General features: G+C 56.9%; 1 pseudogene; it reads left to right on the top strand.

Annotated features, from left to right (window-relative positions):
* Positions 1-11,620: 11,620 nt before the first annotated feature.
* LOC119871386 lies at positions 11,621-11,705 on the top strand (annotated as a pseudogene).
* The last annotated feature ends 3,341 nt before the right edge of the window (positions 11,706-15,046 follow it).

Here is a 15,046-nt window from a genome sequence, read left to right as displayed (position 1 = left end):
CCCCACTGTCCCTCTGTTCGGAGCTCACCCCTCCTCTGTTTCCCTGGGCTCTGGTCCACACAACCTAAGCCCAGCCCCACCCTAGAGTCTTCCCTGGGTGCCCCCTGCCCTAGGGCAAGAGCCTGAACTTCCTGCTTCCCTGCGACTGCGGTCCGCAGCCTGCAGCCCCCCTGCAGACGGCCAGGCCTTGGCACAGCTGCTCCCTCACCTGGAACACCCTTCCGGCCGTCCTCCCAGAGTGCATGATGTCCACTCATCATCCAGGATCCCCTGGAAAGCCACTGACCCTTGCTCCGTGAGCCAAGTACCTGTCGCCCTGCTGGGCACGCGGTGGGTGCTCAGTAAGCCTGGTGGAGTTCAGATGCCCAGCTGGCTCAGGCCCCCTCCCTAGTGAGGGGAGACAGGGAATTTCAGGACCTTTGCACAGACTCTCCACCAGGGCAGAAGCAGACCAGTGTATTTTCCAGATGAGGTCACCACACTGCAGTAGACACCTGACCTCTGAGGCTAAACAGTAAGTAAGAAGCATCGGGAACAGTGGGCTCCTGCAGGTGCCGTTTGAACAGCCTCTGGCTGGCGCACACACTCGTGTGTGTCTGCACCACGCAGTGGGCACCGAACTGGCTGCGGGTGGTCATGCACGATGGCTGAGTTGTGTCCCCCCAGCCCCCAGGGGTATATGGAGGTGGGGTCTTTAAAGAGGTGACTAAGATAAAACAAGTCCCACCTGATCCGGTCCCACCAGCGTCCCTATAAAAGGGGAGATGAGGACACAGACAGGTGCAGGGGGTGACCATGTGGGGACACAGGGAGAGGACAGCTACCTCCCAAGGAGGGAGGCCCCAGAACTGGCCCTGCGCACACCTGGATCTCACACCGTGCGGTGCCAGGAAACGCGTATGCCTACGCCTCCTAGGTCTGGGCAGTGGGTGTGAGAGGTGGGGGTGGGCTTTCCGGGAAGGCTTTAAGGAAGTGATAGATTTTGGGGGGCCCTGTGCTGGCCCCTCCCTGCCTGCCTGGGAGACCGTGTGGATGCCGGGGAGGGTGATGAGAGGACCAGCAACAGCGAGGGGCCTGGAGTGGCTCTGAGTCCCGGACTGGGAGTGCCGGGGCAGACCCCCAGGTGGAGCCACTACGTGGCGGGTTTTCTGTCCTGGCAGCATTCCACGCTGGCCAGCACAGACCCCGGCCTCTCCTGCCTCTCCGGCCTCCCTTGTAAGGGGTCGCTCCTTCTCCAGGCCCACACTCGAGCGTCCCTCCATTCGTGGCACAGCCCTGCAGACCCAAGGGCACCACAGCAGCCAAATCCAGAGGACTCTCTTACTTCTTGCAGGTTGTCAGCAGTCGCTCCTGGCCAAGCCAACCTGACCAGGTGTCTGGGCTGTGACGTTCATGCTGCCCGGTCCCTGCCCACCCCATTCTTGGCTGGGGGACACATGGCCTCGAACGCTTGCTATTGGAACCTCTGTATTAGCAGAAGGACATTGGGCCCAGCTCCTTGCTGTGTAGTCCAACACAAGGTCCTGCCTCAGTGTCCCCCGTCTGCAAATGGCAGGAGATCCAGGAGGTTTTCCAAGGCCCGTTTCACATAGACACCCAGGGTGGGAGTGAGTGGTCGCAGTGGGTCCAGGGGCGGAAGGTTGATGTGTCCCTACTGTCATAGGCCTTGGAGAGCCTCCTGTGACCAAGATGAGCATCAGGGGTGCATTCATGACCTTGGCTTTCAGGTGTTGAGAATCATTCCAGGTTAACTGTTTAATCTCAAGCTGGCTTCCTTTTTTTAACATTATGTTAATGTAAATTGATTTTTTTTTTTAAAGATTTTATTTACTCATGAGAGACACAGAGAGAGAGAGAGAGGCAGAGACACAGGCAGAGGGAGAAGCAGGCTCCACGCAGGGAGCCTAACACAGGACTCGTTTCCGGGACCAGATCATGCCCTGGGCCAAAGGCAGGCGCTAAACCACCCAGGGATCCCCTCAAGCTGGTTTCAAGCCTTGTCTCATCCCCTGTGCCCCATGAGGGGTGTCCAGCCATGTGTACATGGGCGCTGCTGGCACAGCTGCTCTGAAGCCACCCCAGGTCTCTGGGTGAACCCGGAGCGTGTGTGAGGTCCTCACGCGGAGTGGTGACGGGGTTGCAGTGGCTGCGGGTGCTGAGTGGAACCTGCCCCGGGGGTCTCAGAGCGGCTGCACCAACTGCACCCCCATGACCACACGCACCTGCACCTTGGCCTCCTCCTGACACTTCATCCGCTCTGATGGACAGAGAAATGTCTCCCCAAGGTTTGGGGCTGTGTTCCCTGGTGGCAGCTTTCATGGTTACTCCCGGGAGGTGACCCCGCGGACCCATCACCCCACCCCACGGCGCCTTTTCCTCCCACAGCTGACGACACCTCTGCACCCATCAGTATTCCCCTTACCTAGTGATTTCCAAGCTTGCAGCCCCGGGTGGGGGCCATGGAGGGCCTGGGCAGCACTGAGCCATCAGGAATCCAGTTCCTGGAGAATCACACTGGGTTGAGCACCCCCCACCACTGAGCGCACCCCTGGGGCGCATGAGTACTCCCGTCCCTGCTGTGGGGTCCCGCCTGGGGTAGTGTTGTGTCCTTCTGGGAACTGCCCACCCCCCAGCTTCGGGGCCCCAGTCAGACTGTGCCCCGTGCGTTAGGAGGCCTCAGCCTTCCCTTGTGCCATGGAGCCTCCGGCTCCCATCCCAGTTGAGCCTCAGTTTCCCCTCCTCCCCAAACAAGCGGTTTGAGCACAAAGCTCCGTCATACGCTTTCCAGCTGAGAGCATTTCCCTTGGTGAAAACCATAAAAATAATAGAAACAGATTCTACCCAATTCTAAAATCAGAGGTAGGAATCGGCACAGCCCCACCCACACGGCCCAGACAAGTGCCTGGGCCGGGGGTGTCCTGCTGCGGACCCCCTTCCTCGGCAGGTCCTCCGGACAGAGCTGCGCTCCAGGGCTTAGAGGATTATTCTCTTGTTTCTTCAGTTTCCATTCAGCTTTGGTGTTCCTGGCGACCCTGGGAGGGCTGCGGACTCTCCCGTCGCTTGCTCTTCCCTGCGGCCCCACGCAGAGCCAGCTCCCCGACTCCTGGCCAACAGCACAGCAAGGGTGCATGAGCGACTGTGTGCGTGGCCCTCCCTCCACGAAGTAGGGATTATTTCTTTAGGATATGCTCCCAGAAACAGAATTTCTGGGTTCCGGTCCATGAACATTTTTTTGATGTTGTTTAATGGCTAATAGAAGTTTTCTTTTCAAACTCATTATCCCAGTTCATCAAGCCCACAGCAAGGATCAGGCACACTGCTGCCAACTCCCCCCCACGCCAGGCTCTGTTTTAATTTCATGGCTGGAAAGAGACCCCACCCCCCGCGGGTTCAGATGCTTATGCGTGTGCACGTGTGTTTCCTGGCAGCCGGGACAGCTCTCCTCTCAGAGGAGCCCCGCTCAAAGGCGGGTTTATTCTCCGCTCCTCACATCTGACCCTCAGAGGGAAGGGCCGTCCGCTGCACAAGAGCACTGGGCAGGCGCCAGGCCCTGGGTTTCCGTCTCACCCAGACCAGGTCCCGAAAACTGTAGCTCATCCTGGCCCCAACTCCCCAGGGAAGGGCACATCCTTGTGATCCCCAGCCGGACTCCCAGGGGGACTCTCGGCCCCCCGATGCCTGGTCCTGTCGAGGCTCGGATACTCCCTCCACCTGGAGCCCTCCTCTCTGTGCCCCCGTTGTTCCCCTCCACGCTAGCATCCAGGCCAGTGGCACCTGCTTCAGGACCTGTGCTCCCCACTGCTCTGGGGGCTAGTGGCAGCTCCTCAGACTGGCCTTCAGAGCTTGTCACCTGCCGATCTCCAGGAAACTCCCTGTGTTCCCTCCCGGGTCTAGTACCAGGCACCCCACTGTCCCCCCACGGCCCACTGCCTGCGGCCGGCCTCAGGAGGATCCTTCTCTCTAGGATTTGCCTCGCCTCTGCTACACCTTAGTCAGAAGCACGTGGGGATCCTAGACCCTGCCCGGGGAGCCCAGGTGGGGAGCAGGGGACTGGCCTGTCCATCACAGGCCTCCCCAGGCTGCCCTGACTCAGAGCCCGGCCTGGAATTCCATCCTCAAGCCTCTAGTCCCTTGGCTTTTTGCTAAGCGAGACATAGGTACCGGGCATGAAAAGAACCCATGTGCTGGGGTCCAGAGCTCCTGGTCCCCTGCTCTGGGGCTCAGGCCAGTGATGCAAGCTTGAGGCACCTCAGTTCTCTCATCTCTGAAGTGGATCAGCATCATCTACGTGGCAGGACTCCTTCAGGATCCGAGGAGATAGCAACCTGCTGGTGTTGGATAATCAGTGGATGCTAACTGTCACGGCTGCTGCTCTTGTTGGAGCTCACAGGAGGACGACAGTGCTGTCCAGGGGCCTGGGAGCACCGAGGACAGCCCCATGCCTGGCACACGCTCAGGTGGGACAGCTGTGGGCTGTGCCCTGCAGGCCCCAGGCTCAGGCCGGCCCTTGAGCAGGGTCCCAGAGTGTGTGGGGACACTGAGCGAGGCAGTCTGAGTACTCCATGTGCAGGGAGTGCTCCTGTCAGGAGGATGGAGGAGGGTAGATGCTGAGCTGGCCTGAATCTGGGGCCCCTAGGGCAGGGTTGCCATCCTGGTTGTGACCCCTGAGTGGGTCAGCTCAGTTCAGCCTGTGCGTGGGATCTCTGTAGCCAGCCCTGCCAGAAGGGGTTGTTTTGGGACCTGGTCCCAAGTTTCTAAGCTGAGCTTGTGGTATTAGAAGTTTCTCCAAAATACCCATTCTCTCTTGGCTTCACAGCTGTTTTTCCTTAAAAAGAAAAACAAATCAAAACCAAAACAACGAGGTGGGATTTCAGTGGCACGCTTTTGCCAGGCTGCTGTCGGGTATGTGAACAACACGGACAGCTGTGCTGGCCGATTTCAGCTTAAAGGAGCCCTGGCCCATCTGGCTGGAGTCGTTGTGTGAAGGGTTGGGTGCTATCTGCCCACGATCCCATTAGGCCCCTCAGAGAATCAGAGGGGCAGCTGGAGCCTCCTGCTCAGAGGCTTTGCACCTGCTGTTCCCCCTACCTCCAACACTGTTCCCTCATTGTCCTCCCTGCAGCTCCCCTTGTGGGGCTGTTCCCAAACAACCCTCACTGCCTGCTTCTCACCCATCGATGCGGTTCACCTGCTTCTGTTCCACGGACGTGCTCTCCTGTGACGTGGGCTGGGCCACAGCTCTGTGGTTCCCCTCTGGGTCTCCAAAGCCTTGCATGCACATGACAGGTATCCAGTTATTACCTGCTACATGACAGCCTTAATGTTCTGGGGACCTGCTGGTTCCTGGGGCACAGCAGTGGGTCGCCAGGGCCCTGCCCTCTGCTTCATCCCAATTAGCAGGGAGGTAAGACGTCCTTATGGAGCCCATGCAGATGCGAGTCATTGCAACATATGGTTAATGAATGTGCACCGCCATATCGACCCAACCCAGTCACACCTTTTCGAGAGAGCCCTCTGGAGGCCCTATGTCAGCACCCCTGCTCCACGCTTCCCTCCATCAGAGCACCCCTAGGGCTGGCCCCCTTGCCCCGTGTCTGTCCTCTCTCTGTTGGCTGTTCTGGGATGTGGCTGCGTGCCTATGGTGCTGCACGGCACTGACATCCCGGTGGGGAGAGGAAGGTTCAAACAATAGGCAACAATGAGAAACAATTAATGAGTTCGTACAGGAAATGCCAGACTGCAGTAAGCACTGATGGTGAGAACGTTCCAGATGTGGTGGCATCTTTAGGACTTGCTAGTGGGTTGCACCACATGTCGGAGGAAAGAGTACCAGCTGTGGCCCAGTCAAGTGGATGAGTGGGGGACAGTCCCCAGGATGGAGACCCCTGGGGCAGATTTGACTTTGAAGATGGTGGGAGGCACGGCCTAGCTGGGCCTTACCCGGAGTCTCACTCTGTCCTATGTAAACATCATGACCTGGGACAAGTGACAGGTCCCTGAGTCCTGCTTCCTAGCTGTGGAAGGCAGACACAGCCCCACTGGGCAGCCGTGGGAGGGCAGCCTGGGCTGCACGGAGGAAGCCTTCCGCCAATGGGTCCAGTGTGGCAGGCATGTCCATCTCTGCTCCTGGGCACCTGCTTCCCAGAGCCCCTGCGGGTCATTTGGGGTCACAGCTCAGGCACCATCAGCTGCACCTGCTCCCGTGCATCCTCTCCACCTGTGGCTTCACAGGCAGCAGCCCCAGCCCTTTGTCCTCAAATCTGGGGACATGTCCACATAGATGTCTGTAAGGGTGGGCCTGAGAGGGGCTGACCCCTGAGGATGGGGTACCCTGGAGAAGGAGCTGCTCTGTAAGGAGGGGTGCTCCCTACACAGAGGGCAGGCTGGAAGGAGTGTTCTATGCCCGTGGCGGCCTGGGACCCTACCCATGAGCTGAGCCCGAGGATACAGCCCTCAGTGGCCAAAAAGCCTGGCTTCCTTTCTCTGTAACGTTCTTCCCGTGGATCTTTCTAGAAGACAAAATAAGCTGGTTGGAAACATCTAAAGGTTCTGGCATCATTTCAGACTTTGAGGAGCTGGCATCTCGTCCAGCAGGTGGAGCAGGCAGGGGTGGGGTAATCAGCAGGCCCTGCCTTCCTCATCCCCCCACCTACCCACTGGGGACCAGCCATGTGCTGTGTTCCCAACCTGAGGGTTCCCCAGTCTCCTTTCTCCCCGCCAGAACCTCAGCCCGGCTCCTCCTTTCCCCGGTGGTCTCGGCCTGGGGTGTCCTCCAGGAAGCCTCCCCATGGCCCCCTGCCCCACCCCTGCTCCTTCTCCCTCCAGCTGAACCCGGCCTGGCATTCTCTTTTCTCTGATGTCTGTTCAACAGACAAATCTAGAGAGCTCCCACTGTAGCAGGTTCCATTGTAGACCTCCAGCAGAGAGTGACGAACGTCATCCCCAGCTACTCTCTCAGTCCCGGAAGAGGAAACCCGAAGCATGGAGAGGGCAGGTGGCTTGCCCAAGGTCACACAGTCAGCAGGGATGGAGTTAGGATTCAGCCGGGTGCCAGGCTCTGCCATCTGCACTGCCTTTTGCCCTCACCTGCCCACCACCTGTCTTCCCCTCTGTCTGACCCCCCAGAGGCTCCAGTTCAGTCTGCCCACAACAGAGTGGGGGCTCCTCACACTGTGCAAAATTAGATATGATTCTTCCCACTTCCCAGGTGAGGAAACTGAAGCCCAGACGATTAGCGTGTCCCTTGTGTGTCCTTAGAGGCTGCATCCAGACTGGAGCTGTCAGCCTTCCTGAGCCCCAGCTGGCCCAGCCCCGGGTTTGAGGCCAGAGCGTTTATTCCCGCCTGGGCTCACCTGCCCTGGGCCAGTCTCAACCTCGCTGAACCCCACCTTTCTCACTGGCAGTTGACATCCTAACCTTGTGTGATTGGGGTGGAAATTCAGTCCTTTAGTGCCCCATAGAGTAGCAGCTGGATGTAGACCCCGGTGATCCCAGTGAGACTCACCATTCCAGCAGGTCTATGGTGACACCGCAGCTGCCCACCTGCGGCCCACGCTCTGAGCAGCAAGGACCAGCACAGGACAGAGTCCACGGGGCCACCTGAGCCAGCCGCCCACCCATGTCACTGCCTGGGCACATGGGCACCACAGCTCAGGGAAGATTTAGAGATGAGCAAACTGAGCCCTTTGTGTAGGGCTCACAGGGAGGAAGCAAAGTGTGCATGGCTGCTGTCAGAACTGCAGAATTTTCCAGTGATTTGTAGAGAACTGGCCCAAAGTGCAAAGGGCAGATGAGGCCTGTGAGCATGGATCTGTATCTCCTCTCCCTTGAGCGAGGAGTTGCTTGTTCCCACACTGGGGGCAGAGGGACCAGACATTGTATTTTTCCTAGAATGTAAATGAGCCTTGGCCTCACTCCTCATCCCTCAAATGGGAAACAAATTCATCTTGGCTCTACATCTGGTGGCAGAAGCAGGAGGACAAACTCTAACATGGCAAGAAGGCTGACCACGTGGACTCACAGCATCGAGCACTAGCTAGTCCCCAGGCCTGGGTCCATGGCCTCTGCCCTCAAGGGATTCAGTTAAGATCTAAGAGGAGGCAAGAGTTAAGGTGCTAGAAGATGCTCCACATCCACATGGCCTCTGCTGCTGTGACTTTCCCATGCACCTCAGGACATGAGGTCAAGCGCCTTCCTCCTGTGCAACGTGCAACAATGGAAAGGTCGACACAGGCCCACACATTGGGGACCCCCAGACTCACCTGCTGGACTCTGGTCTGTGCCCTCTGCCAGGACCCTGTGATCCTGAGATCTCTTGCCTCCCCCTCCTCCCTTCCTCTCTGGCTGGGACGGGTCTCCATGCCCCTCCTGGAGCACACTCCCCTTGGGCCGCTGTCCGAGCTATCCTTTTTCCATGGCTCACAGGAAAACTTTCTTTCAGCCTCATTTTATTTATTTTTTATTTTTTTCAGCCTCATTTTAAATCAAAGTTGTATGCGCTTGTGATCTAAGGAATTAAATCATTCCCAAGCTTGTTATAAAAACCAGCAGTCCCCTGCCCTCCACCCACCCACTCCATTTCTTCTTCCCCAGAGGCAACTGCTTCCTTTCTTTTTTTTTAAAACTAATTCTTTTGGTATTTATGCTGTATTCCTAAATAGTCTTCTTGTGTTGCTGATTCTAGCTTTTTCAGCTGAGTTAATACCACTGACTTCTTTATGGAAGAGGTGCTAGCTTTCTCTCATCCTTGCCCCCACCCCACATGTCTCCTTCCCATCATTCTCCCCACCCCATCACAGAAAATGTAGTTTGAGTTAGAGTCACACGATCATGTAAATATAACTCACAGCAAAGCCAGATCATATACTATGATCAACTTTACCTGCCTTACCTTTTTTCCCCTATAGTTATCATTCGCTATGTTATTTTTTAAAAAATTAATGTGCTTATTTCTTTTTTTTTTAATGTGCTTATTTCTAATTCAACACTAGACTCTGCCTCTTGTCTAAATCTCTAGGCCTTCGAACACACCAGTTTTGCTTATCTTGCTTGGTCTGAATTGACTGCCCTGTTTGGTGGAGCTCACACTCTGTTGGCTTTCTAATAAGGGTGCAGGGGAAGCGAACATATTGTGATCTCAACTGTCTGAAAATGCCCCATCCTATCCTCACCCTTGATTAATAGTTTGGCTGACTATCTCATTCCCACAGAATGGGGGGCTTAGAGACAATAGAAAGTGATTTCTCATGGTTCTGAAGGCTGGAAATCCAGATCAAGGTGCTGGCAGATTCGATGTCTAGTGAGGACCTGCTTCCTGGTTCATAGATGGTGTCTTCTCCCTGTTTCTCATAAGATAGAGGGAGTGAGGGAGCTCTCTGGGGTCTCTTTCATACGGGCACTAATCCCATTCATGGGGCTCCACCCTCATGACCTAAGCACCTCCCAGAGACCCCACCTCCTAATGCTGTCACATTGGGGGTTAGGGTTTCAACATGCAAGTCTGAGTGTGGAGGCACAAACATGCACTCTAGCAGTGGGTAGAATTCTCATTTGGAAATCGTTTTCCTACAGAAAAAGGTGGGCAGAAGCCAACTGTGCAAGAATTGCTCTATCTTCTTGTTGTCAGTATAACCATTATCAAGTCCAAAGCTATCCTAATTTCTAATTCTTTATTTTTATTGAAGAATAAAAATAAAGTTAATTGTTGAACAGTTTCATTTGGCCCTCATTCTTGTGTCTTTCAAATCGGAAAAAAAAAAAAAAAGCCCATCTTCGTTTTTCTTATGGTCACGGAAGCTGGGCTGCAAATCCCAAAATAATCTAAGGAGTAAATCATGGCTTTGTTTTCTCTTCAAACTCATCAAGTGTGGAGTCATGAGAACATGATGAAAAATACCATCAGCTCGTTGTTGTCACGAATCTTGCCTATTGTGTCTGTGTGCTGTGGGAACTGGCTGTGGAACAGCGGGGAGTGTGTCTGACACCAGTGGGGCCTGGGATGGGGAGCTTCCAGCACCATCATCCCCACACAGGGCACCTGCAGCTTCCCATTGGGGCTGGGGCTCTTCCTAGCACACACCTGCCCTGGCTGTAGGCATCAGCCCCTCCCTGGTCTCCGTGGCCTTCCCTGCTGGTGAGAGCTGACTGTACGCTTCTTCCCAACTTGGGGTGGAGTGGGGACACTCAGGCCCCAGAGGCCCCTCATGCTGTGGGTGATCCTTTGGGGGGAGCAGGCCACCCCCTCCTCCCACCTACCTTGGGTTGAAGTGGGATTATCTCGGCTATAAGCACAGGTTAGAAGGATAACATCACAGGGCTGCCTTCACAGTTGGGTAAACCGAGGTTGGGGGCTGGTCCTCTGGGGCTCAGTTTCCTCATCTGTAAAATGGGGAGGAGAGGGCTGCTTTGAAAATTAAAACAATGACAACATGTGGTTTGACAAAAACCGAGCATGCAGTAGGTGCTCATATTTGCTGTAGAACTGTCTGCCAGGAAGCTGGGGGTCCTTGTTTGGCCCAAATGCTCGTGACAGACAGACCCCCAGAGGCTCTGCCTGGAGAGGCCCCAGGCTTTTCTGATGCAAACTGCAGCCCCCTTGGCCGCGGCCCCGGAACTGCAGCATTCTGGGATTTGAGGGACTCCCGCCAGGAAGGGCTGGGCTGCCAGCCCCCTCTGGTTCTTGTTAGGACTTCTCGCCTCCCCCTCCCCTGCTGGGCAGCAACCCTCCTCACAGTCCCCTTGGGACCCTCACGGCCCAAGTCCCATAAGCTTGCCAGGGCCAAGCCCGGAGACGTGAACCTTCCAGAAAGGAGGAAGAACAAAGCCAGACTGCAGGCTGCAGGCCCGTGAGCCAGGCCCAGGTGGGCGGTGGATGCTGGACCAGGGGGCTGCAGGCCTTCGACCTGAGTGAGGATGGGGTCAGGGTTCTTCCTGGCAGGCAGCTGAGCATGGCTGGGCCAGGCTGACCCCGAGACAGAGGTAGAGACTGGGATGCTAAATCAGGAACCTGTCCTAACCTGAGGCTCTAGGGGACACCAAAGGGTATTGAGGGAGCCTGTGGTACTAGGACTTCTGGGGGAATAGGGTGGGGCAGGTGGGGCTGATGGGTGGGGTTATCCAGGAGGTCACTAGGCACCTGGCCAGGTGCTGGGGAGAGGGCTCTCTGAGGTGCTCCAGTCATTCTTTCCTGGGTCACAGGTCTTGGATCATCACCCCTGTGGTCCCTGTCCTGGGCTGTCAACGGGTCCCTGTCCTGGGCTGTCAACTGGTCCCTGTCCTAGACCAGAGCTTGGTCACACCTTTGTGGGAAATTCGAGTAGGTTTCCAGCAACTTCTGCCCTCTCCCTGAACACGCTTTTCCAAGTGACCGGTTGGCCCAGCATTTGGGGCGCACTGTAGGTGGGGGCCGTGCCCGGGGCTCTAGCTGGCTGCTGGGGGCTGGCACCTCCAGTAGGCAAGGGCACACACAGGCCTTGAGGGCCCTACGAATGTTTGGCTTTAAGTTCTTTAAAAACCAGATGGAAAAGGGAAGAGAATAAAGAATCTATGATGAGTCCAGCCTGGAGCACGTTCACGTTTGTACCAACACAGCTGTAAAATATAATTTAAAAGTTTTGTTTTAAGCCTTGTACGGTGGCCGTATTGTTGCCAGTGAGGTTTATCCAAGGTGCGATTATTACTAATTGAAAACTTTTCCCCCGAAATCTGTTTTAAACAGAGGAGTGGTCCATGAAACACCACACCGTGAGCCCACGGAAGTCACCTCTGGCCTTGGGTCACACAGGCAAAATAGGCATCGGGCCAAGTGGGACTCGGCTATTTTCCTGGTAATGATGCTGTGGCTCTCCGTGTGTCCTCAGGATGCGAGCCTTCAGGTTAGGACTTTCAGATGCCATAGACCCTTACTGGGTTCATTTGGACCCTCTTGTGACAAGATATCAAGACCCGACTCATACCAGCTTCATCCAGACAGCGGGTGACGGACTCAGTGGTTGGTAAGGCTAAGTGTGGTCCTGTATCATTCCAGACGGTGATGTCAGGGCCCAGGACCCCCTGCCCCCCTGGGCTCTGAGACAGGCTCTCTCCTCTCTCTGCAGCCCCCTGGTGCCTGCTCAGCTGCCTCAGTGGTAAAGAACGTCCCTCCATGGCCCCCAGGAGCTCCTGGTGGGTTAGCAGCAAGCCAGAGCCTCTGTCCCCAATGACCTCATGGTCACAGCCCTGTACCTTGTGCATAAGTGGCACTGCAGCAGTGCTCCTGGGGTGCCACACGTTGGTCTCACTGAGAGCCAGTCAGCCTGCTTCTCTCCTCTCTGTGTTGTGTCAACCCCAGGGGAGCCTTGGGGGCCTTCCCAGCGCAGCCTCCTGAGCTCTGACAAGTTTCCAGGTGGGAGGTGGCTTTGAATGTCTTAGGCCACCAAGACAGGTTCTGGTGTCCTAGTCAAATGGACATGGTGTTCCTCTGGGTGTCAGAAGCTCGGATGTGCCCGTGTGGGACGTGGTGCAAGGTGGCAGCAGGAGAAGCCTCCTTGCTGAGCCGACAGGGAACCACTTGTGTTCAGCTGCCCACATCTTCTGCAGGCTTGGGCTGATGAGTGTGCAAGTGTGAGTTTGGTCTGATGTGTGTGTGTGTATGCGGTCACATGCACAGATGAACTCCTGTCTGCCCTTTCCCCCCAACCCTCCTCCTGGGGCTGCAGGTGAGCCCAGGCTGTGGGAATCACATTGCCAGCCACTCCTTTCTCCCTCTGGACGTGAGTTAGTGGCACCTTTAAAACAGGAGGGGCTGATGCCTCTGTGACCTGGTCTCCTTGCTCCCCACTGGGAAACTGAGGCCCTGGGCCCACCCTCTTGTCTTCGGGGTCTCCCCGTCTGTGGGTGGAGGCAGCTCTGGCTGGCCTTTGCCTCTGTCCATCCCTATGCAAGTCACCTCCCTCTGCACCCCCCACCCCTGCCTGTGGGCCACAGCCCCAGTGACTCCTGCACCCAGCTTGCTTGGGGCCACATGGCTCAAGCCCTCGACAGTGCTCAGCTGCCCACATGTGACAGTGTCACGTCCTTGCTCTCTAGAGCCTTCTGCAGACTTGCCAGCCTGAGGCCGAGGACTCCTTGCCATAGTCTTCTGACCTGCCTGGGCCTTAGGGCCTCCTGGGGCTGCTGGGTGGCCCTCTCTGTCTCCACGGGCTACGTGTCACCCTCCATGTGGTGTCTCTGGCTGTAGGTGTTTGTAAACAAGTGACGCCCTCTGTCCCCATGACCTTGTCTTTCCTTGGCTCCCCCCAAACTGTCCTACTGGCAGGGCCCTGGGAGCACCATCGGGGCCTGAGGACCTTCCACCCGCTTCCTTCAGGCCCGGGTCAGGAGGCTGGCCTGGGGTTCTCTCCCAGTACACAGGCGGGGGCTGTGGGCCTGGGCGGGGGAATGGGGCTGGGCAGGGCTGCCCGTGCCCTCCACCCTGCTGGCTGTGCAGAGCGTCTCCCCACAGGCCTGAGCTCGGCACCTCCTGGCTCCCCACTCCTGTGCCCTCACTGCCCAGGCACCAGACCAGGGCCGGACACAGACACTACCTCACTCACCCGGGTCTGCCAGCCGTGGGACCATGGCCATGGCCGGCCGGCCGGTCCAGGAGAGGGGACAGGAGATCCTAAGTCTGCCTCAAGCCGGCCATGGGATGGGTGAGTGCATGCCCTTCCCAGCTCAGACCTTCTAGAAGGGCTAGCTGCCTCTGGGCAGAGAGGGGGCGGGGCTCCTGCTGAGAGGTGGGCACTGGGCACAGCACTTGGCTGCTTGACCCAGGCCCCCTCGGAGATCTCCACACCGACTCTGTGATGTGGAGACTCAGGGACCCACTTGACAGACGAGGCCCCAGAGGTGAGCTGCCTGACTCGGGGTCTCACAGCTCCAGGGGGCCAGGCTGCCAGGCCACGCTCATGGGGCTCCAAAGCAATGTCCCCACATCACATGGACTTTCTAAGGCCTGGGAGACCTGATGGTCTCCTGAAATACCACCCACGAGCCTAGCAGAGCCTCGTGTGGTGAGGAGGTTCAGAGGTGACCCTAGGGCCGGCTGTCTCCTGGGGTCCAGAAGCCCAAGGTGAGGCTTGCGCTCAGGACAGGGCTGGCAGGGAAAGGAGGTACAGAGCACGGCATGGGGTGGCGGGGGGGTGGTGTTCCTTCTCAGCAGTGGCTGCGCTTGCGCGACCCTGCAAACAGGTGCTTCCCTAAATGCTGTGTCCCTGTCCTGGCCCTGATCAGCCCCTATTGTCAGCAGTGGGGGCAGGAGTCAGGGAGCTGGGGGGAGTGGCAGGGGACAAGATTGGGGAAATAAGGGCCTGCTCAGAGCGCAAGAGCCTGGACCTGTGGTTCTAGGAGTGGTTCTCCCTAGCAGGCCGCACTGTTGACACATTGTTATTTGTAGTTAAATACAATTTATTTCTTCCCATTGTAAAAGTAGCATATTCTTCTTAGACACAGTGGATCCCTGGAAGCCTGGGTGCACCAGTAGGTGTACCTCGATGTCCCCAGTGGTGCACAGGTGTGTATGAGGCCGCAGGGCGAGGGGGTGCCCTTCTACTATTCTGCGCTTTGACATTCCAAGATCCCAAGGTTCAGAGTTGCAGAATCCAATGTAGTCCTTTTGTTTGTTTTGGTGGGAGTGCTACTGACTGAAGGTTTGCATCTCCTAAAATATATATGTCGAAGCCCCATCCCCCCACGTGGGGGTGTTAGGAGGTGAGGGGTCACCCTCGAGAGGTGATCAGGTCATGAGAGTGGGACTCCGTGACGAGATTAGTGTCTTTACAGGAAGAGACGGAGAGAGGTGATGTCTCTAGGCCACGAGAGGACAGAGCAAGCAGGTGGCCGTCTGCACACCAGGAGCAGAGAGGAACCCATCCGCTGGCAGCTCGATCTCGGCCTTCCAGCCTTCGAACCCTGAGGAATGGATGTCCATTGCCCCCAGCCCCTGGTGTTCTGTTCTAAGACCCCTGGTGGATTAGAAACCCACACCCTCTCCCCACCTCCACCCCTGGTTGGCAGGCCACCTGCTCCC

Source organism: Canis lupus, chromosome 3, assembly GCF_011100685.1.
Source record: "Canis lupus familiaris isolate Mischka breed German Shepherd chromosome 3, alternate assembly UU_Cfam_GSD_1.0, whole genome shotgun sequence".
Taxonomy (NCBI): Eukaryota; Metazoa; Chordata; class Mammalia; order Carnivora; family Canidae; genus Canis; species Canis lupus.
The sequence above is the reverse complement of the archived record's forward strand: the minus strand, read 5'-3'. Positions and strand labels throughout refer to the sequence as shown.